This window comes from Lactuca serriola, chromosome 2, assembly GCF_051521515.1.
Source record: "Lactuca serriola cultivar US96UC23 chromosome 2, Lser_US96UC23_V15, whole genome shotgun sequence".
Classification (NCBI taxonomy): domain Eukaryota; kingdom Viridiplantae; phylum Streptophyta; class Magnoliopsida; order Asterales; family Asteraceae; genus Lactuca; species Lactuca serriola.
Genome location: NC_136409.1, coordinates 92,328,130 through 92,352,942, shown reverse-complemented (window position 1 = coordinate 92,352,942; position 24,813 = coordinate 92,328,130).

Below are 24,813 nucleotides of genomic sequence, written 5' to 3'. Positions count from 1 at the left end.
GGGGATTTTTGTGTAATGTATTCTGAGAATTTTGTGATTTAACATTGAAAAATTTATATGAAAATTTACGGCGTTACAAGTTGGTATCAGAGCCTTGGTTTGAGGGATTCAGATGCACCTCCGAGTGTGTTAGAACTCAAACTGGGGAATTGAGAAAGATTTTCAAAAGAAATAAATTTTTCTACAAATGAGAAAAAGTTTAAGAGAAAACGAGTTGGAGCAGTGTGTACAATCAGCCAGCGCCCGAACGGTGATTTCTCAAAATACCCTTACGTTTGTATTATGAGATATTTATGAGATATGCTATGAGATATTATGCATGCTAGAGATAGGCTAGGTATTTCATATGTTAGGACTAGAGTGGCCTGATTTGTGATGCCTTAGCCTAGGAGTTGTTGTTATCTGTGATGTGCTTTCGAGCTTGTGCTGAGTAAGAGTATCCAACAGGGATCCTTTTAGAGAGGGATTTGAGTAGAGGAGTAATCTAGGAGAGATACCTAGATGAGCATTTGCGGAGCCTATTGAGAGAGTAGTTAGATACCTGCGAGGGGTGGAGTTGCTGAGTTCGGTGATATCTTTTGAGTGAGTAGAGCAAGTGGAGTTATCACCTGGAGTGGGTTTTACATGTTTATTCGATGCCCGAATGTTGCTTGCTTCGTGCTTTGTGGAAATCCCGATGATGGGAGTCAGCTACCAAGTGAATGTGACGATATTCAGGAGGTAGATGACTGGCATCATAAAGAGTTTCTCAACAATTGATGGCGGAGAAGTGTGAGAACCTAGGAAGAGCCTAAGAAGTGAATTTAGTTAGATGGGTATGCTAACAGAGTAGAGCATTTCGCTGGGAAGCGAGCATGTGTGTCGAGATTGGTGATTGAGAAGGTTGAGCAGCTACTTAGGGACTCAGGGATGGTCTGTACAGGAAGTATGGGTAGATGTTGCAGGTAGTATGGGCCCGTACTACTGAAAACAGAGGACCCATACTCGATGTAGGGAGTATTCTGGAGAATCTAAGTAGCAGATCGAGAGGTGATGCCATGGTTCGAGTACCATGATTTGTAACAGATCGAGAGGTGATGTCATGGTTCAAGTACCATAATTGTAGCAGATCGAGAAGTGATGTCATGGTTTGAGTACCATGATTTGTAGCAGATCGAGAGGTGACGTCATGGTTCGAGTACCATAATTGTAGCAGATCTAGAGGTGATGTCATGGTTCGAGTACCATGATTCATAGCATATCGAGAGGTGGTCACATGGGTTGAGTACCAGGACACGTGGCGGTTAGTGCTCCTGGTTTACCGGTTATTTAGTGGTAATCGTCTAGACCAAGATCAGATGTGAAAGAGTATGGGCTAAAGGGACATGATGAACGAGTTTTAGTGGAGCATCCATTGAAAGGGAAACTGAGTTGACTCCGAGGGACTGTTGGTGAGATGCCAGTTGGAGTCGCAAGACTCAGGGATGAGTAGGGATGGTGCGTTATGGGAGAATACGGTATGGGCTGAGCGTCCAGCTGATAGTGGAGATGCCATTTTCTATGGCCCGAGCGGCGCTATTTCCGTTTCCTGTGGGGAAACATAAGAGGTGTTGAGATTTCGGTTTCTGAGCTTGGGAGTAAAACCCTGGGGGTTAGCATTGATGGCGACCTTCCATCAGAGTATTTGGGCAGTATGTCTGGCGAGGGGTAATGTTAGAGCATGAGCAGGTTGTCAGTGGGGACTGAGATTGTTAAGGACAAGGATACACCCTATTTGAGCATAGTAGGGCATGTATTAGCTGCAGCGGCAGGCGATCAAGAAGAGGATATTGGGCGGTGGCTCTTATTGTCTATGAGGAGTATCGAGTATGGTAATGAGGGCTCCGCTCTTATTACAATCCACATGATGGGACGTTGATTGAAGAGTCGAGGATGAGGAGTATGATAGTTCATTATTTCAGATTAAGAGTCAGAGTTACTACTGGACAGTTGAGATGTCCGGTAGTGGGATGATACGAGATTCTGAATGACTAGGGGTAGTCATGATGAGAAGTTTCTGAGGATTTCATCTGAGATTCGGGTAATTGGAGTTGCTCGATCTCCATTGGGGAGATCATTGAGCATTACGTATCACCTTCCAAGAGTAGGTGCGATGTTGCTGGTAAAAAAAATCTGTGGGATAGATTGTTGGTGAACCAATTGGTGATGGTTCAAACCTTGAGTGGGGGAGGATCGGGTGCTTTTGAGGAGATCAGAGATCTGTTGAAGAGCGGTTAGAGAACTGGATATAGAGACCTGCGGTGCGGATTCCTGAGACCAGGATTATTGATGGTCAAGGCGAAGTGCAGAGCGAGATTGTGCATGTGGTACGTGTTCAAGAAAGGATGAGTGTCTGTACAACAGGTGGCCGTTAGGCAAAGGCCTTGTAGTAGGTAAGAATTTTCAAGGTGGTCAATTCGATGAATGGATTGTTCTATGCTCTTTGGAAAGGGTAAAAGATGATCGTGCAACCAGCTTTAGAGTTGGTATGAATATCCTTGCAGAGGTTTTGAGTGACAGAGTAGGGAGTTTAGGATTGTCGACATCGTGTTTTGAGTCATCGATGATTTCTCTGTGTTTCAAGTTGAGGATTGGGATTTTCGAAGTTATAAGATGTGTGAGAGGAAGATCAGTTGCGAGATTCCGACAGAGTACATTGCGGTATTTGAGTATGATGTCGTGAGTAGGGGATCAGTGGTGGGGGGGGCAAGACATCATGAGATTTTTTGATGGTGTGCCGAGACATCCGGGTATGATGTCCTAAATTTCAGTTTATTTCAAGTCTTGAGTTATGAGATGACGAGTGGTGTATCAAGTGTCTATGGTTTCGATGGGGGCCCTTCACCTAATTGACATCAAATAGATTTATCTGAGAATGTGAATTGCAGCGAGAAAAAGAGGTTTTGTCATGACGGTGGTCGTCCAAAGTAGTGATGTTTAGCCTGGATGGGTGTGTGTGTACCTATCTATGCTGGGCCGCATAGCATGAGTTAATGATCGTAGTGTGGTGTCAACCTGAGGATGAGATTGTGAAGTGATAAGAGTAAGTGCGGTAAGACCGCGGTAGCTGCAGCTTCAATGAGTCAGTGTAGAGAGGTTGTGGTGATGTTACGGGGAGCCGTAGTACTCACTATTCAGTGAGAGATTGTGGTGATGCTACGTGGATCCGTAGTACTCACTATTCAGTGAGGGGTGTGGTGATGCTACGGGAAGCCGTAGTACTCACTATTCAGTGAGAGGTTGTGGTGATGCTACGGGGAGCCGTAGTACTCACTATTCAGTGAGAGGTTGTGGTGATGCTACGGGGAGCCGTAGTACTCACTATTCAGTAAGAGGATGTGGTGATGCTACGGGGAGCCGTAGTACTCAATGTTCAATGAGAGGTCGCTGTGATACTGCGGGGAGCCGTAGTACCCACTAGTCAGCGAGAGAACATTGTGATGAAGTGCTCTCTGATCAGAGCTTAACGCAGAAAAGTTTTAGGCTTGGGTAGCCCTAATAATTGAGTCTATAGGAACCTGGTGGCAGGGGCAGGGGTGAGAATGTGGTCTCCATGATGATTGGGATCCGTTATATCTCGAATTGAGTAGAGGTTGTGGCACATTGGAGGGAATCGGAGAAGTAATGTATGCGTGGACTCGTAAATCATGGGTTGTGAGTTGAGTATCAGACTGGATTTGAGAGGTTCCAATTCTGCTGTTGAATCAGACTCTCAAGTTTGAGTTTGACCCTATCTGGGTAACGGATAAATTAGTGAAGATTTCAGATTCTTGGAGGATTTCTTTTGGGTAGTTGAGGTTTCCATTTGATGTTTTTGACCTGAGAAAGTCGGTCTGTTTGGCTTGAGAAGGACCGCAACACGCATGAAGTTAGTGAGTGTTAGACTACAAAGGTCGGAGGTGATGTGTGATTGTGGATCGGATGTAATATTGTTTGGAATAAAGCGAACTTAATGGTTGCATGTACATGTGGTTGGTTGAGAAAGCTCTGTTGGATTGAATGGCTGAGGTTATACTCGAGCTTAGCCATGCTGTTCAAGTTGTCGGGCGTGTGAGGAATGGTGAGGAAAGATTTCGAGGACGAAATCTAATTTAAGTGGGGGAGAATTGTAACATCCCGTTTATTAAATAAATAAATAATATTTAGCGGGGTGTTGGTTTTGGGGAGTAAATTGATACAATTTTAGAAGTTGGTAAATTATTGAGAATTAATTTGAAAAGATTTGTGAGGCTCGGGGGCTGAATGGTAAGTTTGGATTTATTATGAAACGAATTAGAGAAGCAAGGGGCTAAAATGTAAAATTCGGATTTAAAATGAAGAGATTGTCAAATGGAGGGACTGATTCTGCCATTTCGCTACCGAGTTTGTATGGGACGGATCTTAGCATCGTGCATTTCCGTTTAAATATTTGGGTGTGCCTATGTGTGTTACTAAGCTGTTTGATAGAGATTGTAAAAAGCTGATAGAGAAGATTAAGATGAGAATTTTCAATTGGAAAAGTAAGACTTTATCGTTTGCTGGTAGGTTGCAGCTCATTAACTCTGTTTTAACATCCATTCATGTTTATTGGGCTTCGATCTTTAAAATTCCCATTGCTACTATTAATGAGATTGAAAAGATGTGCAGAAGTTTCTTATGGGCGAATGGTGAGATAGTCAAAGGCAAAGCTAAAGTCAATTGGTATGATATTTGTAAGCCTAAGGAGTATGGTGGTCTGGGAGTCAAGAATTTAAGGAAATGGAATGATGCTTTGCTAGCTAAACATGTGTGGAATGTGATTAATAACAAAAATTCCCTGTGGGTGCAGTGGGTGAGAGTCAATTATATTGGTAACAGAAATTTTTGGGACATTTTGTAGAAAAAGTATGAGTTGGACTAGGAAGAGGTTTCTGGAGATGAGGAAAATTGTCAGGCCCCATATTGTTTCGTGTGTGGGAAATGGTAGGAATACATCTCTATGGCATGATTGGTGGCACCCATTGGGTATTCTTTGTTCAATTATATCTAGAAGAGACTGGGTTAGTAATGGGTTTAGCGATTCTTCTTTGGTCAGTGATGTTCTTGACTATGATACTTATACTTGGCTGGTTAAATGGGTTAACAAGTTCCCTGGATTGAAGGATGCTCCTATGTTTTGTATTGATCATAATTTGAGGGATGTTGCAGGTTGGAGGGATAAGAAGGGTATGTGTAAAAAAATTTCTTGTAAACAGGTGTGGTGTGATATTAATAACTTTGGAGATAAAGTTCCTTGGCATGATATTGTTTGGTATACTAATTGCATTCCTCGCAACTCGTTTATTTTGTGGATGGCCATTTTGAAAAGATTAAAAACTCAGGATCATGTTAGAGGATGGGAATTGTCTGGGGGTGAACCTTTTTTCCCTCTTTCAATAAGTCTTTAGGCTACCTTTAAGGATTTTAGGGTTTATTGGGTTTTTGGATGGTTATTTCTTGTTATTAGAAAGTGGTTTGGTAGTTGGTTATGGATAGGTTGGTTAATATTGTATTTTGTTTGACTTTTTGATGTTGTATTCTTGTATTCTTTTTAATAAAGTTTGCTGAGCTTTGGCTCTTTCAAAACAAAAAGAATAAAGAAATGCTCATCAAAACTTTGCTAAATTGCGAAGACTACTTCTATTGTGGAACTCAAGAACTAAACAATGCTCATTAAAGTTGTGCTAAATTGCATAGACTTTTAATGTGGAACTCAAGAATGAAACAATGCTCATCAAAGCATTGCTTAAATTACATTGACTTCTACTGTAGAACTCAAGAATTAAACAGTGCTCATCAAACCTTTGCTAAATTACGAAGACTACTTCTGTTATGGAACTCAAGAATTAAACAATGTTCATCAAAACATTGCTAAATTGCATAGACTTCTAATGCGGAACTAAGGAATGAAAGAATGCTCATAAAAGCTTTGCTTAAACTGCATACACTTCTGTTGTGGAACTCAAAAATGAAACAATGCTCATGAAAGCTTTATTAAAAGTGCATAGACATCTATTGTGGAACTCAAGCATAACGACATGATCATCAAAGCTTTGCTAAATTGCGAGGACTACTTCTATTGTGGAACTAGAGAATTAAACGATGCTCATCAAAACTTTGCTAAATTGCATAGACTTCTAATGTGGAACTCAAGAATGAAACAATGCTAATCAAAGCTTTGTTTAAATAGCATACACTTTTATTATGGAACTCGAGAATTAAACAATGCTCATCAAAGCTTTGCTAAATTGCAAAGACTACTTCTATTGTGGAACTCAAGAACTAAACAATGCTCATCAATGCTTTGCTAAATGGCATAAACTTCTAATCTGGAACCCAAGAATGAAACAATGCTCATGAAAGCTTTGCTAAATTGCATAGACTTCTGTTGTGGAACTCAAGAATCAAACAATGCTCATCAAATCTTTGCTTAAATTGCATAGACTTGTATTGTGGAAGTCAAGAACGAAACGATGCTCATCAAAGCTTTGCTAAATTGCCTAGACTTCTTATGTGGAACTCAAGAATGAAACAATTCTCGTCAAAGCTTTGCTTAAATTGCATAGACTTTTGTTGTGGAACTCAAGAATAAAGAAATGCTCATCAAAGCTTTGTTAAATTGTGAAGACTACTTCTATTGTGGAACTCAAGAATTAATCAATGCTCATCAAAGCTTTGCTAAATTGCATAGACTTATAATGTGGAACTCAAGAATGAAACAATGCTCATCAAATCTTTGCTTAAAGTGCATAGACATCTATTGTGGAGCTCAAGCATAAGGAAATGCTCATCAAAGCTTTGCTAAATTGCGAGGACTACTTTTATTGTGGAACTCAAGAATTAAACAATGCTCATCAAAACTATGCTTTAATTGCATAGACTTCTAATGTGGAACTCAAGAAAGAAACAATGCTCATCCAAGCTTTGTTTAAAATGCAAAGACTACTTCTATTGTTGAACTCAAGAAATAAACAATGCTCATCAATGCTTTGCTAAATTGCATAGACATCTCATGTGGAACCCAATAATGTAACAATGCTCATGAAAGCTTTGCTAAATTGCATATAATTCTATTGTGGAACTCAAGAATCAAACAATGCGCATCAAAGCTTTGAATAAATTGCATAAACTTCTTTTGTGAAACTCAAGTATGAAACGATGCTCATCAAAGATTTGCTTAATTGAAGAGACTTAAATATGTGGAACTCAAGTATGAAACAACGCTCATCCAAGCATTGCTTAAACTGCATAGACTTCTATTGAGTAGCTCAAGAATTAAAAAATGCACATCAAAGCTTTGCTAAATTGTGAAGACTACTTCTATTGTGGAACTTAATAAACATTGCATATCAAAGCTTTGCAAAATTGCATAGACTTCTAATGTGGAACTCAAGAATGAAACAATGTTCATCAAAGCTTTGCATAAATTGCATACACCTTTAATGTGGAACTCAAGACTTAAACAATTCTCATCAAAGCTTTGCTAAATTGCAAAGACTACATCTATTGTGGAACTGAAGAATTAAACTATGCTTATCAATGCGTTGCTTAAATTGCATAGACTTATATTGTGGAACTCAAAAAACAAGCAATGCTCGTCAAAGCTTTGCTTAAATTGCGTAGACTTCTATTGTGGAACTCAAGAGTAAAGAAATGCTCATCAAAGCATTGTTAAATTGCGAAGACTACTTGTATTGTGGAACTCAAGAACTAAACAATGCTCATCAAAGCTTTGCTAAATTGCATAGACTTCTAATGTGGAACCCAAGAATGAAACAATGCTCATGAAAGCTTGGCTAAATTGCATAGACTTCTATTGTGGAACTCAAGAATCAAACAATGCTTATAAAACTTTGCTTAAATTGCATAGACTTCTATTGTGGAACTCAAGAATGAAACGATGCTCATCAACTCTTTGCTAAATTGCGTAGACTTCTTATGTGGAACTCAAAAATGAAACAATTCTCATCAAACATTTGCTTAAATTGCATAGACTTCTATTGTGGAACTCAAGAATAAATAAATGCTCATCAAAGCTTTGCTAAATTGCGAAGACTACTTCTATTGTGTAACTCAAGAATTAAACAATGCTCATCAAAGCTTTGCTAAATTGCAATGACTACTTCTATGGTGCAGCTCAAGAACTAAACAATGCTCATCAATGCTTTGGTAATTTGCATAGACATCTAATGTGGAAACCAAGAATGAAACAATGCTCATGAAAGCTTTCCTAAATTGCATAGAATTCTATTGTGGAACTTAAGAATAAAACAATGCTCATCAAAGCCTTGCTTAAATTGCATAGACTTCTATTGTGGAACTCAAGAATGAAATGATGCTCATCAAAGCTTTGCTAAATTGCGTAGACTTCTTATGTGGAACTCAAGAATGAAACAATTCTCGTCAAAGATTTGCTTAAATTGCATAGACTTCTGTTGTGGAACTCAAGAATAAAGAAATGCTCATCAAAGCTTTGCTAAATTGCGAAGACTACTTTTATTGTGGAACTCAAGAATTAATCAATGCACATCAAAGCTTTGCTAAATTGCATAGACTTATAATGTGGAACTCAAGAATGAAACAATGCTCATCAAAGCTTTGCTTAAAGTGCATAGAATTCTATTGTAGAACTCAAGCATAAAGAAATGCTCATCAAAAGTTTGCTGAATTGTGAGGACTGCTTTTATTGTGGAACTCAAGAATTATACAATGCTCATCAAAACTTTCCTTTAATTGCATAGATTTCTAATGTGGAACTCAAGAATGAAACAATGCTCATCAAAGCTTTGTTTAAATTGCAAAGACTACTTCTATTGTGGAACTCAAGAAATAAACAATGCTCATCAATGCTTTGCTAAATTGCATAGACATCTCATGTGGAACCCAGGAATGTAACAATGCTCATGAAAGCTTTGCTAAATTGCATAAATTTCTATTGTGGAACTTAAGAATAACACAATGCGCATCAAAGCTTTGATTAAATTGCATAGACTTCTTTTGTGAAACTCAAGAATGAAATGTTGCTTATCAAAGCTTTGCTAAATTGCACAGACTTAAAAATGTGGAACTCAAGAATGACACAACACTCATCAAAGCATTGCTTAAACTGCATTGACTTCTATTGAGTAACTCAAGAATTAAACAATGCTCATCAAAGCTTTGCTAAATTGTGAAGACTACATCTATTTTGGAACTCAATAAACAATGCATATCAAAGCTTTGCAAAATTGCGTACACTTCTAATGTGGAACTCAAGAATGAAACATTGCTCATCAAAACTTTGCATAAATTGCATACACCTTTATTGTGGAACTCAAGACTTAAACAATTCTCAACAAAGCTTTGCTAAATTGCAAAGACTACATCTATTGTGGAACTGAAGGGTTAAACAATGCTCATCAATGCGTTACATAGATTGCATAGACTTATATTGTGGATCTCAAAAATCAAACAGTGCTCGTCAAAGCTTTGCTTAAATGGCGTACACTTCTATTGTGGAACTCAAGAGTAAAGAAATGTTCATCAAAGCTTTGCCATATTGCGAAGACTACTTGTATTTCGGAGCTCAAGAACTAAACAATGCTCTTCAAAGCATTTTGCTAAATTGTATAGACTTCTAATGTGGAACTTGAGAATGAAACAAAGCTCATCAAAGCTTTGTTTAAAGTGCATAGACATCTATTGTGGAACTCAATCATAAAGAAATGATCATCAAAGCTTTGCTAAATTGCGAGGACAACTTCTATTGTGGAACTGAAGAATTAAACAATGCTCATCAAAACTTTGCTAAATTGCATAGACTTTTAATGTGGAACTCAAGAATGAAGCAATGCTCATCAAAGCTTTGTTTAAATTGCAGACACTTTTATTGTGGAACACAAAAATTAAACAATGCTCATCAAAGCTTTCCTAAATTGCAAAGACTACTTCTATTGTGGAACTCAAGAACTAAACAATGGTCAATTATGCTTTGCTAAATTGCATAAACTTCAAATGTGGAACCCAAGAATGAAAAAAATGCTCATGAAGGTTGTGCTAAATTGCATAGACTTCTATTGTGGAACTCAAGAATCAAACAATGCTCATCAAAGCTTTGCTTAAATTGCATAGATTTCTATTGTGGAACTCAAGAATGAAATAATGCTCATCAAAGCTTTGCTAAATTGCGTAGACTTCTTATGTGGAACTCAAGAATGAAACAATTCTCGACAAAGATTTGCTTAAATTGCATAGACTTCTATTGTGGAACTCAAGAATAAAGAAATGCTCATCAATGCTTTGCTAAATTGCAAAGATTACTTCTATTGTCTAACTCAAGACTTAAACAATGCTCATCAAAGCTTTGCTAAATTGCAATGACTACTTCACTGGTGGAACTCAAGAACTATGCTCATCAATGCTTTACTAAATTGCATAGACATCTAATGTGGAAACAAAGAATGAAACAATGCTCATGAAAGCTTTGCTAAATTGCAAAGAATTATATTGTGGAACTTAAGAATCAAACAATGCTCATCAAACCTTTGCTTAAATTGCATAGACTTCTATTGTGGAACTCAAGAATGAAACGAAGCTTGTCAAAGCTTTTCTAAATTGCGTAGACTTCTAATGTGGAACTCATGAATGAAACAATTCTCGTCAAAACATTGCTTAAACTGCATAGACATCAATTATGGAACTCAAAAATAAAGAAATGCTCATCAAAGCTTTGCTAAATTACAAAGACTACTTCTATTGTGGAACTCAAGAATTAAACAATGCTCATCAAAGCATTGCTAAATTGCATAGACGTCTAATGTGGAACTCCAGAATGAAACAATGCTCAACAAAGCATTGCTTAAATTGCATAGACTTCTATTGAGGAACTCAAGAATTAAACAATGCTCATCAAAGCTTTTCTAAATTGCGAAGACTACTTCTATTGTGGAACTCAAGAATTAAACAACACTCATCAAAGCTTTGCTAAATTGCATAGACTTCTAACGTGGAACTCAAGAATGAAACAATGCTCGTCAAAGCTTTACATAAATTGTATAGACTTCTATTGTGGAATTGAAGTGTCACACCCCAAAACCGGAACGGCGGAAACGTTCTGGGGTGGATGACGTCATGTCAAGTATCACAACACATGCATTATAGTAATCAAAGTACAACAAAACATTGCATTAATAATAATAGTTTTACATGGTTACATTAATACATCAAAGTAATACAAGTAATAGAATAAATACAGCGCGATACTAAGCTATCTTCATCAACAACTCTGGGGATGTACCTGTTTAATGCTAACCTGAGAATACAAGTTATTTGAAAAGCGAGTATCAGCATTTTTATAAATGTTGGTGAGTTCATAAGTATTTAGTGGCATTTCATTCAAATAACTTTTTAAAGTAATAGTTTAAGTGTTTACAGTGTATCAGAGTTCTTTCCAGAAAATCCTATATTTTCTTTAATAAAAGCAGCCTTCTACCAAGACTGGTTAGTGATGTGTGGTAAAAAAAGTATTTTTCCCTAAGTTGCTATCACTATCAAAATATTGAATTTGATTATTGAGGAAAGCAAACGACATCAGGGAATATCATATGCCTCAGCAGTGAGGACTGCTGACTAAGGCAAGGAACCATAGACTCCAGGAAAGTATCAAAACAACGACATGCCTGGTTCAGTCTAACAAGTGGAGACACAGACCCCAGAAGGTACCAAATGAAAGGTACAACTAGTAGAGTCTAAAACGGTGAATACAGACCGCAGACAATATCAAATGAAAGATACGTCTAGCAAGGTCTAAAACACACAGTGAATACAATGAATACAGTGGATCCTGTGAATACAGTGAATACAGACCCCAGACAACATCAAATGAAAGATATGTCTTGTAAGGTCAAAACAGTATGACTCTGAAAGTGAGTTACCAGCATACAGTGTAAATTGATGGCGAAATACCGTTACCTTAAAGCCAATGAATTATAAGGTAACCCGGGATACTCGTAACCATACTGACTAGAGTACAGACGCTCTACAAGCGTCTAAAATGTGACATTTGTCACCCGTTGGCTTGGTAGGCCGGGACTGTAGCTAGCAGTCTGGGTGCGGGGTTGTCAATCCCGTATAGATCTATACACACAATGTCCGCTCTCCCTACAAGAGACTCTGGTTACCAACTAGACGACGGAGAAGGCCGTGTCCTGAAGATGCATCCCAAATAGTGGGTAGAGACTTCCAACTAGTGGGTTTCTAATGTAAGTGCTGAACTAGAGGTAGAGACTCTTAACTGAATTGACTGAAGTAAACCCGTATGTCTATGCTTGTGTACATAATATATAAGTAATGAATCAAACGGCCTTCGTATGGACATCCGATCCCACCAGACCACATCTCAACGAAGAAAAGGAAATAGGGCAGACAAGCCTTCCTGAGTCCTTCAATCATTATCTATATGCATCTATACAAGCACAGACATACATCTAACTATGACTGAGTGTGTATCAAGTAGAAGTGATTCTTGTGAAGTAGGAGTGTCTAATAAGTGAAGTAGGATCGGTCTCAAATGAAGTAGGAGTGTCGAACAAGTATAAACGTATCCCGAAGTAGAGACGACAATAAGTGAAGTAAGAGCGTATCGAGTATAAGTGAAGTAGAGTCGATATTAAGTATAAGCGAAGTAGAATCGCATCACTAAGTATGAGTGTGAATAAGTATAAACGTCCATCAGGTATAAGTGACTTCAAATATAAGTGAAAGCATTACAGAGTAGGAGTATAAAATAAGTATAAGCGAAGCAGCAGTATTTAACAAGTAAAGTATATGTCGAAAAAGGGAATCTTTGATGAAAAACCTTTATGTCCAGAGAAAATCACAAATTGTATTCTTTTGTAAAATATGTTTGAAAACCTTAGAAAATCTTTCATAAATCAGTTTAGAATGAATCTAGTTAAAACAGTATAAGTAAGAGTTTTGAAACAATTGAAAACCATTATAGTGTCCTACTCGGTAAAACAATATATAGTGGTAAAATCTTGTGCATGCGGGTTATCAATCACATGTGATTGATATGATAACTGGCATGTTTAACTTGTATTCCCCCCCCTATAAAACATGTAAAAACATTTAAAAGGTTCATTCAGGGGTATGAACTCACTTGGTGTAAGTAGGTCCGATGAAGGTGTCGTCTGGGCGCTCGGTGTCACGCAAGGACTCGAACACACACAATGACCTATTTAACATATGATAACATATGTTCACATACAATTAGTAGATTAATACTAATTTAAACAAATATACGTGCTCACAGGAGCGGAAAACACTTTGGTTAAGTGTTTGGGTGACCCGGGTAACGTCTAAAGGTGCATATGGCTTAGGAATGGAGTTTACTCTCCAAGAGTAAACCCTTATCACATAGTTTACGGCCTAGGGACTACTCACCATGAGTTTACGGCCGTAAACTCATGGTGATGGGTTCTATGGTGTTTTAAGGCTTCTAGCTTGTTCATGGGATTATTCTAAGTACTTTTCCAAAAAGGCATGAGTGGGTTTAAGGCTTCTAAGGGCACCTTATAGGAGTTTACGGCCTAGGGACACTCCTATGGGAGTTTACGGCCGTAAACTCTCATTCTTTGAGTTAAGTGAAGTTTTAAGCCCCTATTACCTTTCTAGCAATTTCTAATGGAGTGTGATGCCATTTTGGGGGATTAAAACCATCATTTGGATGTGTTTTGGGGAGTTTACGGCCTAGACACTTGCTTGGGCCGTAAACTCCTTTTTATCCCTCCATTTCTTGTGTTTAAGCCCTTGTTTCAATCCTAGTATTTTATGGCAAATGTCTAAGGCCATTTGGGGGGCAAAAACCACACTTTTGGCACATTTAGGGGTGTTTACGGCCTTGGTATACACCTGGGCCGTAAACTCCTTTTTCCCTTTCATTTCATTGTGTTTAATTGTGCTAAACCCAAAATACTAAGTCCCTAAATTATGTATGAAGCCTAAGGGTGATTTAGGAATGTTTTTGGGGCATTTTGACAAGGTTTTGAGGGGTTTACGGCCTAAGCATGTGCTTGGGCCGTAAACTCTCATTTATGCCCTAAATCATTGTGTTTTGATGTTTAAACACTCCTAGGCAATTCCCTTAATTTATTTCCAAGCCTATAGGGACAAGTTTGGGGTCTTTTGGCCTTGTTTAAGGGGTTTACGGCCTAAGAAGGAGCTTAGGCTGTAAACTCCATTCTAACAGCTTCTAAGTCCGAATTTTGGGCTATAAACATGAATCAATATGTTTAGAATAAGCTAGGGTAAACGGACTTACAATTTGGAAGCGTTTGGTTGCGGATTTGGGGCGAAAACGGGTCTAGAGAGAGAGTATAGAGAGAGAGTGTAAAAAGTCTCCAATGGACTCCACTCACCTTTATATAGGTTTCCGAGTCGGGGCTCAGTGGAATTCTACCCGATAATGCCGTTAAACGGGGCTTTAGGTCGCACCCGATTTAGTGGTCGTAATATTAAAACTCAACATTTTCCAAATAAATGGATATGTGTGTTAAGTGCTTTTATTTTCTTTTACCACGAATTAACGGCATAAAAGGGGCAAACAAATGGAATGTTTATTGAATTGACGACCTCTAATTAATGGAACTTTTATAAACTGGAATATTCCGTTAACGGTAACGAGGAAAACGTAACGGAACAACTTGGGTTGTCACATCAAGAACTAAACAATGTTCTTCAAATATTTACTAAATTTCGAAGACCACTTTTATTAACGTACTCAAGAATTAAACAATGCTTATTGAACTAAATTTCATAGACTTTTAATGTAGAACTAAAGAATTAAACAATGCTCATCAAAGATTTGCTAAATTGCGAACACTACTTCTTTTATGGAACTCAATAAACAATGCATATAGAAGCTTTGCTAAATTGCATAGACTTCTAATGTGGAACTCAAGAATGAAACAATGCTCGTCAAAGCTTTGCATAAATTACATACACTTCTATTGTGGAACTCAAAACTTAAACAATTCTCATAAAAAAATTGCTAAATTGCGAAGACTACTTCTATTGTGGAACTCAAGAATTAAGCAATGCTCATCAAAGCTTTGCTAAATTGCATAGACTTCTAATGTGGAACCGAAGAATGAAACAATGCTCATCAAAGCATTGCTTAAATTACGTAGACTTCTATTGAGGAACTCAAGAATTAAACAATGCTCATCAAAGCTTTGCTAAATTGCGAAGACTACTTCTATTGTGGAACTCAAGAATTAAACAACGCTTATTAAATCTTTGCTAAATTGCATAGACTTCTAATGTGGAAGTCAAGAATGAAACAATGCTCATCAAACCTTTGCATAAATTGCATACACATCTATTGTGGAACTCAAGACTTATACAATTCTCATCAAAGCTTTGCTAAATTGCAAACACTGCTGCTATTGTGGAACTCAAGAATTAAACAATGGTTATCAATGCTTTGACTAAATTGCATAGACTTATATTGTGGAACTAAAAAATCAAATAATGTTCGTCAAAGCTTTGCTTAATTGCGAATTCTAATTCTATTATTGATGCAAACCCACAGCTGTCAACAAAGGATCCAAATCAAATGCCAGATGGACCAGTTACGAGGGCACGAGCTAAAACATTCAAAGAGGCTTTAAATGGATTGGTTAGAGAAGTTTGTACTCAAGAAAGTGTATGGAGACCCATTGGACCCAATCAAAGTTGGATTACCATAATTTAAGTCCAAGAGTGATTTACAAGATACAATAAGAGCCTTTATAAGCCCATTTCATTTTTTTTCTATATTTTTATGTAATTTTCGTTTTTATATATCCTAAATAAGTGTTGGGGAGATAAAAGGGTCTTAGGTTACATGAACCTTGTGATAAACCATGTCTAGGTTCATAGTTTTAAACTTGGGGGTTAAATGCCTTAAATTAAAGACACTTCTTTAATTCATGGCTCTTTAGGTGCTCTTCCCACACTATAAAAACATGGTATTTGTATCCATTTGAAATCAATCAAGTTTTGAATACAGTTTGTGAGTTTTTAACTCTTTTTTCGTTCTTTGTGAACTTTAGAACTTATCAGGTTTTCATAGCTTGTAGCGTTCAAACTTATCAATCAATTTGGTGGGTTGATTGTGGCGTTTTATACCAAGGTTCTTGTCTCTTTATAGACAACGGGTCGCGGTTTCCACCTTTGTTTTACAATTCTGTAACCAAAAGAACGATCGGGCGAAACGTGTTCAAACCTCAATTTTGGGTGAGATCACATCATTTGGTATCAGAGCCAGATCTATTGGTTTGCATATCCCTTTTTTTGTTTTTTTATCTTTCTTATTCTCGATTACATGGAATTCAAGATACACGTATTGGTAATGGGTCTTGTCACAGGTTGGCATGGTTCTTACTAGTGTTTATTGAATCTCTAAGTTTTCCTCTCCTCGTCTATATTTCTTTTTATTGAATCAAGATACAAGTATTAATAGTGGGTCATATCACAAGTTGGTGTGGTTCTTATTATTGGGTTTTGGTTCAAGTTTTCTTATTTTTTTTCTTGTATTTGTTGAAAAGAAAAATCGATGAAAAAGAATGTTGGGAAAAAATAGAATGAAAAAGAAAAGAAAAAAAATGTGAAGAAAGAAGATGAAGAGAAAAGAAAAAAAGAAAGAAAGGGAAAATGAAAAAAAAGAGAGAAAGAATAAAATTCCAAGTACAACTTTTTTTTTTTTGCATGATGAACCATCTTGAAAAAAAGGAGAATGATATGAGATGATTCGAGTACAAACAAAATGCTCAACATTATTTAGATTCGAGGTCGAATCATCTTCAAGGAAAGGGGAATGATATGATTCATCTAATAACATTGTGAAAATGGACAACTTGCAAAGGCACGAGCTATAAAGCATTCAATAAGGCTTTAAACGGGCTGATTAGAGAAGTTTGTACTCAAGAAAGTGCATGAAGACCCATTTGACCCGATTATGGTTGGATTACCATAATTCAAGTCCAAGAAAGATTTACAAGACCCAATAAGAGCCATTAACAAGCCCATTTCGAATTTTTATAATTTAATTATGTAATTTTCGTTTTTATTCTCCTAAATAAGTTAGTAGGAGTTGTAGGAGTTGTAAGAGTCATATGTTACTTGAACCCTGCTCATAAGTATGTCTAGATTCATAGTTTTAAGTCATGGAATTTAATGCCTTAAAGTTGATTGAATTAAAGTTGCATCTTTAATTCATGACTTTTGAGGTGTCTCCAAATCGCATATAAATAGGTTGCTTATGTTCTCATTTTAATCAATCAAGTTTGGAATAAAAACAATGTGAGTTTTATACTCTTTGTCGTTCTTTTTGGAACTTTAGGAACTTATCAAGTTATGTAACTTGTGGCGTTCAAAACTTATCAATCAACTTGGTGGGTTGGTTGTGGCGTTTCTATACCAAGGTTCTTGTCTCTTTATAGGCAATGGGTCGCGGTTTCCACCATCACATTACAACAACCAATAGAACGATCGGGCAAAGTGTGTTCAAACCTATTTTTCGCAATCAACCCACCAAATTGATTGATAAGTTTGAACGCCACAAGCTATGAAAACCTGATAAGTTCTAAAGTTCACAAAGAACGAAAAAAGAGTTAAAAACTCACAAATTGTATTCAAAACTTGATTGATTTCAAATGGATACAAATACCACGTTTTTATAGTGTGGGAAGAGCACCTAAAGAGCCATGAATTAAAGAAGTGTCTTTAATTTAAGGCATTTAACCCCCAAGTTTAAAACTATGAACCTAGACATGGTTTATCACAAGCTTCATGTAACCTAAGACCCTTTTATCTCCCCAACACTTATTTAGGATATATAAAAACGAAAATTACATAAAAATATAGAAAAAAAACGAAATGGGCTTATAAAGGCTCTTATTGTATCTTGTAAATCACTCTTGGACTTGAATTATGGTAATCCAACTTTGATTGGGTCCAATGGGTCTCCATACACTTTCTTGAGTACAAACTTCCCTAACCAATCCATTTAAAGCCTCTTTGAATGTTTTAGCTCGTGCCCTCGTAACTAGTCCATCTGGCATTTGATTTGGATCCTTTGTTGATAGCTGTGGGTTTGCATCATTCCCCTCCTCTTGAAAAGGATTTGTCCTCAAATCAGAACCTACATCAAAAGGAGCTAGATCAGTTACATTGAAAGTTGCACTAACATTATACTCACCCGGCAGGTCCAATTTGTATGCATTGTCATTGATACGCTCTAAAACTTGGAAAGGACCGTCCCCTCTTGGAAGCAATTTTGAACGTCGTTGGGCTGGAAATCGTTCTTTTCTCATATGTAACCAAACCCAATCACCCGGTTCAAAAATCATCTTGCGTCGCCCTTTATTCGCTTGTTTTGAATATTGCTCCGTTCTTCTTTCTATATTTAGTCTTGCTTTCTCATGTATCTGTTTCACAAATTCAGCCTTTTTGTTTCCATCTAAGTTAACCTGCTCAGAAAAAGGCAAAGGTGATAAATCCAAAGGAGTTAAAGGATTAAAACCGTATACAATTTCAAATGGTGACATTTTTGTAGCAGAATGAGTGGCACGATTGTATGCAAACTCAACATGTGGCAAACAATCCTCCCATGTTTTGATGTTCTTCTTTATTAAAGCCCTCAACAAGGTGGACAAGGTCCTATTCACCACTTCTGTTTGACCATCCGTTTGTGGGTGGCAAGTTGTTGAAAACAAGAGTTTTGTCCCTAATTTTGCCCATAAAGTTTTCCAAAAATAACTCAAAAACTTAGAATCCCGATCTGAGACAATGGTTTTTGGCATTCCATGCAACCTGACAATTTCTCTAAAAAACAAATCAGCAATGTGAGATGCATCATTAGTTTTATTGCACGCAATAAAATGAGCCATTTTAGAAAACCTATCAACAATCACAAAAATAGAGTCCTTTCCACTTTTGGATCTTGGTAGACCCAACACGAAGTCCATTGAAATATCAACCCATGGTTCACATGGTATTGGAAGTGGAGTATATAAACCATGATGTTGAACCTTGGATTTGGCTTGCTTGCACACAATACAATTATTGCAAATTCTTCCAACATCCACCTTCATTTTTGGCCAAAAGAAATGTTCCTGCAAAGTAGATAATGTTTTTGCGATCCCAAAATGTCCCATAAGGCCTCCACTATGTGCTTCTCTAACCAAAAGCTCACGCAAGGAAGATTTAGGAATGCAAAGTCTTGATTCTTTGAACAAAAAACCATTATGTAAGAAAAACTTTTCAAAAGAGCATTGTTCACAAGCTTGGTAAATCTGCCCAAAATCAACGTCATTGTGGTATAATTCCTTGATTTGTTCAAATCCTAGAATTTTGAAATCTAGAGAAGAAAGTAGAGAGTGTCTACGTGACAAAGCATCAGCCACAACATTTTCCTTACCTTTCTTGTATCGGATGACATAAGGAAATGTCTCAATGAACTCCATCCACCTAGCATGTCTTTTGTTTAATTTGTGTTGTCCTTTTAGAAACTTTAAGGACTCATGATCTGAATGAATTACAAATTCTTTAGCCCACAGATAATGTTGCCATGTTTTCAATGCTCGGACCAAAGAATAAAGCTCTTTGTCATAAGTTGGGTAATTTAAAGTTGCCCCACTTAATTTTTCACTGAAATATGCCAAAGGTTTACCCTCTTGCATCAAAACAGCACCAATTCCAATTCCTGATGCATCACATTCAATTTCAAATGTTTTGTCAAAATTAGGCAAAGACAACAAAGGAGCATGAGTTAAGTGAAACTTGAGTTGTTGAAAAGCATGCTCTTGTTCTTTGCCCCATTTAAACCCAACATTCTTTTTGATGATTTCTGTAAGTGGTGATGCTAAAGTGCTAAAATGTTTGACAAACCGACGATAAAAACTTGCCAGGCCATGAAAACTTCTAACTTCACTTATAGTCTTTGGAGTTGGCCAATCTTGGATGACTTTTACCTTTTCTTCATCAACAGCCACTCCTTGGGAGCTCACCACATACCCAAGGAAAACAACTTGGTCAGTACAAAAGGTACACTTCTTCAAGTTAGCATATAGCCTTTCTTTCCTAAGCACACTCAAAACACATGTCAGATGCTCAAGGTGATCTTTTGGACACTTTGAATAAATCAAAATATCATCGAAGTAAACAACCACAAATTTGCCAATATATTCACGCAAAACATGGTTTCATTAATCTCATGAAGGTACTAGGAGCATTAGTTAGGCCAAAAGGCATTACTAACCATTCATATAAACCATGTTTTGTTTTAAAAGCTGTTTTCCACTCATCACCTTCTTTCATGCGAATTTGGTGATACCCGCTTTTTAAATCAATTTTGGAAAAAAGTTTTGCTCCATACAACTCATCAAGCATATCATCGAGTCGGGGAATGGGATGACGATACTTTACCGTAATATTGTTGATGGCACGGCAATCTACGCACATTCTCCAAGAACCATCCTTCTTTGGCACCAACAAGACTGGAACGACACAAGGGCTCATACTTTCTTGAACCAATCCCTTTGCAAGTAACTCTTCAACTTGCCTTTGTAGCTCCTTGGTTTCTTCAGGGCTTGTTCTATAGGCTGGTTTGTTGGGAATAGACGCCCCAGGCATAAAGTCAATTTGGTGTTCAATCCCACGAATTGGTGGCAATCCATTTGGAACATCTTCAGCAAACAAGTCTCCAAATTCCTGCAAGAGAGTGGTAACATCGCTCGGAAGAGTTCCGGCTGAAATGTTAGTGGCTATTGGAGCTTCTTTGAACAAAAGAAGCACAAAATGCATTTCTGATTTAAAAGCTTCTTTTATCTCACTTTTTTTTGCCAGTGCAATATATTTATTTTCCTTTTTTTCTTTCCCTCTTGTTTTCATGTTTTCTTTGTTTTTTTTCACTCTCTTTTTTTTGTTCACTTTCTTTTTTTTGTTCATTTTCTTCTGTTTTCTCACCCATTTTTTTTTGTTCATCATCTTTTTTTTTCTCACTCTCTTTTTTTCCTTCGCTCTCTTTTTTCGCATCTTGTTGAAGTTTTACTTGATCTTGGTAAACTTGAATTGGTGACATTGGTACAAGAGTTACCGGTTTTGTTTTGTAAACAAAAGTGTATTTGTTAGTGAAACCGTCGTGACTTACGTGTCTATCATATTGCCATGGTCTACCTAGCAGCAAGTGAGTGGCTTGCATAGGAACAACATCACACAACACCTCGTCTTCATATCTTCCAATCCGAAATGAAACCATCACCTGTTTTGTAACTCGCACCTCACCACTATCATTGAGCCATTGAAGTTTGTATGGTTTTTGATGCTTCATCGTGGGTATACCTAACTTTTCAACCATGGAAGTACTTGCAACGTTAATACAACTCCCACCATCAATTATAACACTACATACCTTGCCATGAACATAGCAACGAGTATGAAATATATTCTCCCTTTGGGCATCGTCTCCCTCCTTGGATTGAATGTTTAGAGCTCGTCTTGCAACCAACAAATCACCTTGAACAGCCACCTCTTCATCATCACTACAATCTTCCGGTGAAACTATAGAATCTGATTCATCCGTTTCGATCTTGCCATTTTCTCTAACCACCATGGTAAGCTTATTTGGACATTGACTTGCAATATGACCCCTTCCTTGACACTTGAAACACTTTATGTCACGATTCCTAAAAGTAGAAGAATCAGTTTTTCCTTTTGAAGAGTTTGTTGTTTTAGGATCAGATTTGGAATTAGAAGAAGAAGTAGGTGTATTTTCTGATTTTTTGAAGTACTAGCCTTCCAAGTGTTATTTCGAGACCCGCCACCTCTTTTTAATTGTTTTTCAATTTTAACAGCCATATGGACCATGTCTTCAATTTCAACATAATGTTGCATCTCAACGCGATCACGAATTTCAAGATTTAAGCCATTTAAGAATCTGGCCATGGTTGCCTCAGGATCCTCCTCAATATTGGCACGAACCATCATAACCTCCATTTCTTTGAAGTAATCATCAACACACTTGCTGCCTTGTTTTAAGCTTTGAAGTTTATTGTGGAGATCACGAAAGTAATGACTTGGCACAAACCGTCTTCGCATGACACTCTTCATTTCATCCCATGTCTCAATAGGCCTTTCTCCATTTCTCCGTCTAGTGATTAGAAGTTGATCCCACTATGTTAGTGCATAATCAAAAAACTCAACTACGACTAGTTTTACCTTCTTACGGTTGGAATATTCATGACAATCAAATATGAACTCCATTTTTGTCTCCCATTCAATGTACGCGTCCGGGTCTGATTTGCCTTTGAAAGAAGGAACTTTCATTTTAATAGAACTTAAATTGTCATCTCTTCGTGACCTCCTTCTATTTGGTCGCCTTTCAGGTTCCCAACCATCATCCTCCTCTTCCCCGTTAGAAAACTGTGATGATGCTCGAGATCGAGTTCTTTGTACTTGTGCCTCCATTCGGTCCATTCTTTCATGTACTTGGTTAAATTCATTTGTCATCAAACGTCGCATCTCATCCATCATAGCTTGAACTTGAAGGTTTGGTGGGGGGTTTTGATCACCCATCTTATATTTCTGACAAAAATAATAATAATAATAATAATTTACTTCCTCCCAACACTCACTAATGTGTTTCGCTCAAAAATAGTTCACTTGCAAAGGCACGAGCTATAAAGCATTCAATAAGGCTTTAAACGGGCTGATTAGAGAAGTTTGTACTCAAGAAAGTGCATGAAGACCCATTTGACCCGATTAAGGTTGGATTACCATAAGTCCAAGAAAGATTTACAAGACCCAATAAGAGCCATTAACAAGCCCATTTCGAATTTTTATAATTTAATTATGTAATTTTCGTTTTTATTCTCCTAAATAAGTTAGTAGGAGTTGTAAGAGTCATATGTTACTTGAACCCTGCTCATAAGTATGTCTAGATTCATAGTTTTAAGTCATGGAATTTAATGCCTTAAAGTTGATTGAATTAAAGTTGCATCTTTAATTCATGACTTTTGAGGTGTCTCCAAATCGCATATAAATAGGTTGCTTATGTTCTCATTTTAATCAATCAAGTTTGGAATAAAAACAATGTGAGTTTTATACTCTTTGTCGTTCTTTTTGGAACTTTAGGAACTTATCAAGTTATGTAACTTGTGGCGTTCAAAACTTATCAATTAACTTGGTGGGTTGGTTGTGGCGTTTCTATACCAAGGTTCTTGTCTCTTTATAGGCAATGGGTCGCGGTTTCCAGCATCACATTACAACAACCAATAGAACGATCGGGCACAGTGTGTTCAAACCTAGTTTTCGGGTGAGATCACATCAATTATGGAACTCAAGAACTAAACAATGCTCATTAAAGCTTTGCGAAATTGCATAGACTTCTAATATGAAACTCAAGAATGAAACAATGCTCATCAAAGCTATATTTAAATTGCATAAACTTCTATTGTGGAACTCAAGAATTAAACAATGTTCATTAAAGCTTTGCTAAAATTCAAAGACTACTTCTATTGTGGAACTCAAGAACTAAACAATGCTGATCAATGCTTTGCTAAATTGCATAGATATCTAATGTGGAACCCAAAATTGAAACAATGCTCATGAAAGCTTTGCTAAATTGCATAGAATTCTATTGTGGAACTCAAGAATGAAACGATGCTCATCAAAGCTTTGCTAAATTGCGTAGACTTCTAATGTGGAACTCATGAATGAAAGAATTCTCGTCAAAGCTTTGCTTAAACTGCATAGACATCTATTGTGGAACTCAAGAATAAAGAAATGCTCATCAAAGCTTTGCTAAATTACAAAGACTACTTCTATTGTGGAACTCAAGAATTAAACAATGCTCAACAAAGCTTTACTAAATTGCATAGACTTCTAATGTGGAACTCAAGAATGAAACAATGCTCCAAAGCATTGCTTAAATTTCATAGACTTCTATTGAGGAACTAAAGAATTAAACAATGCTCATTAAAAGCTTTTCTAAATTGCGAAGACTACTTCTATTGTGGAACTCAAGAATTAAACAAAGCTCATCAAAGCTTTGCTAAATTGCATAGACTTATAATGTGGAACTCAAGAATGAAACAATGCTCGTCAAATCTTTGCTTAAAGTGCATAGACATGTATTGTGGAGCTCAAGCATAAAGAAATGCTCATCAAAGCTTTGCTAAATTGCGAGGACTACTTTTATTGTAGAACTCAAGAATTAAACAATGTTCATCAAAACTATGCTTTAATTGCATAGACTTCTAATGTGGAACTCAAGAATGAAACAATGCTCATCCAAGCTTTGTTTAAAATGCAAAGAATACTTCTATTGTTGAACTCAAGAAATAAACAATACTAATCAATGCTTTGCTAAATTGCATAGACATCTCATGTGGAACCCAATAATGTAACAATGCTCATGAAAGCTTTGCTAAATTGCATATAATTCTATTATGGAACTCAAGAATCAAACAATGCGCATCAAAGCTTTGCTTAAATTGCATAGACTTCTTTTGTGAAACTCAAGTATGAAACGATGCTCATCAAAGATTTGCTAAATTGAACAGTCTTAAAAATGTGGAACTCAAGAATGAAACAACGCTCATCCAAGCATTGCTTAAACTGCATAGACTTCTATTGAGGAACTCAAGAATTAATAAATGCTCATCAAAGCTTTGCTAAATTGTGAAGACTACTTCTATTGTGGAACTTAATAAACAATGCATATCAAAGCTTTGCAAAATTGCATAGACTTCTAATGTGGAACTCAAGAATGAAACA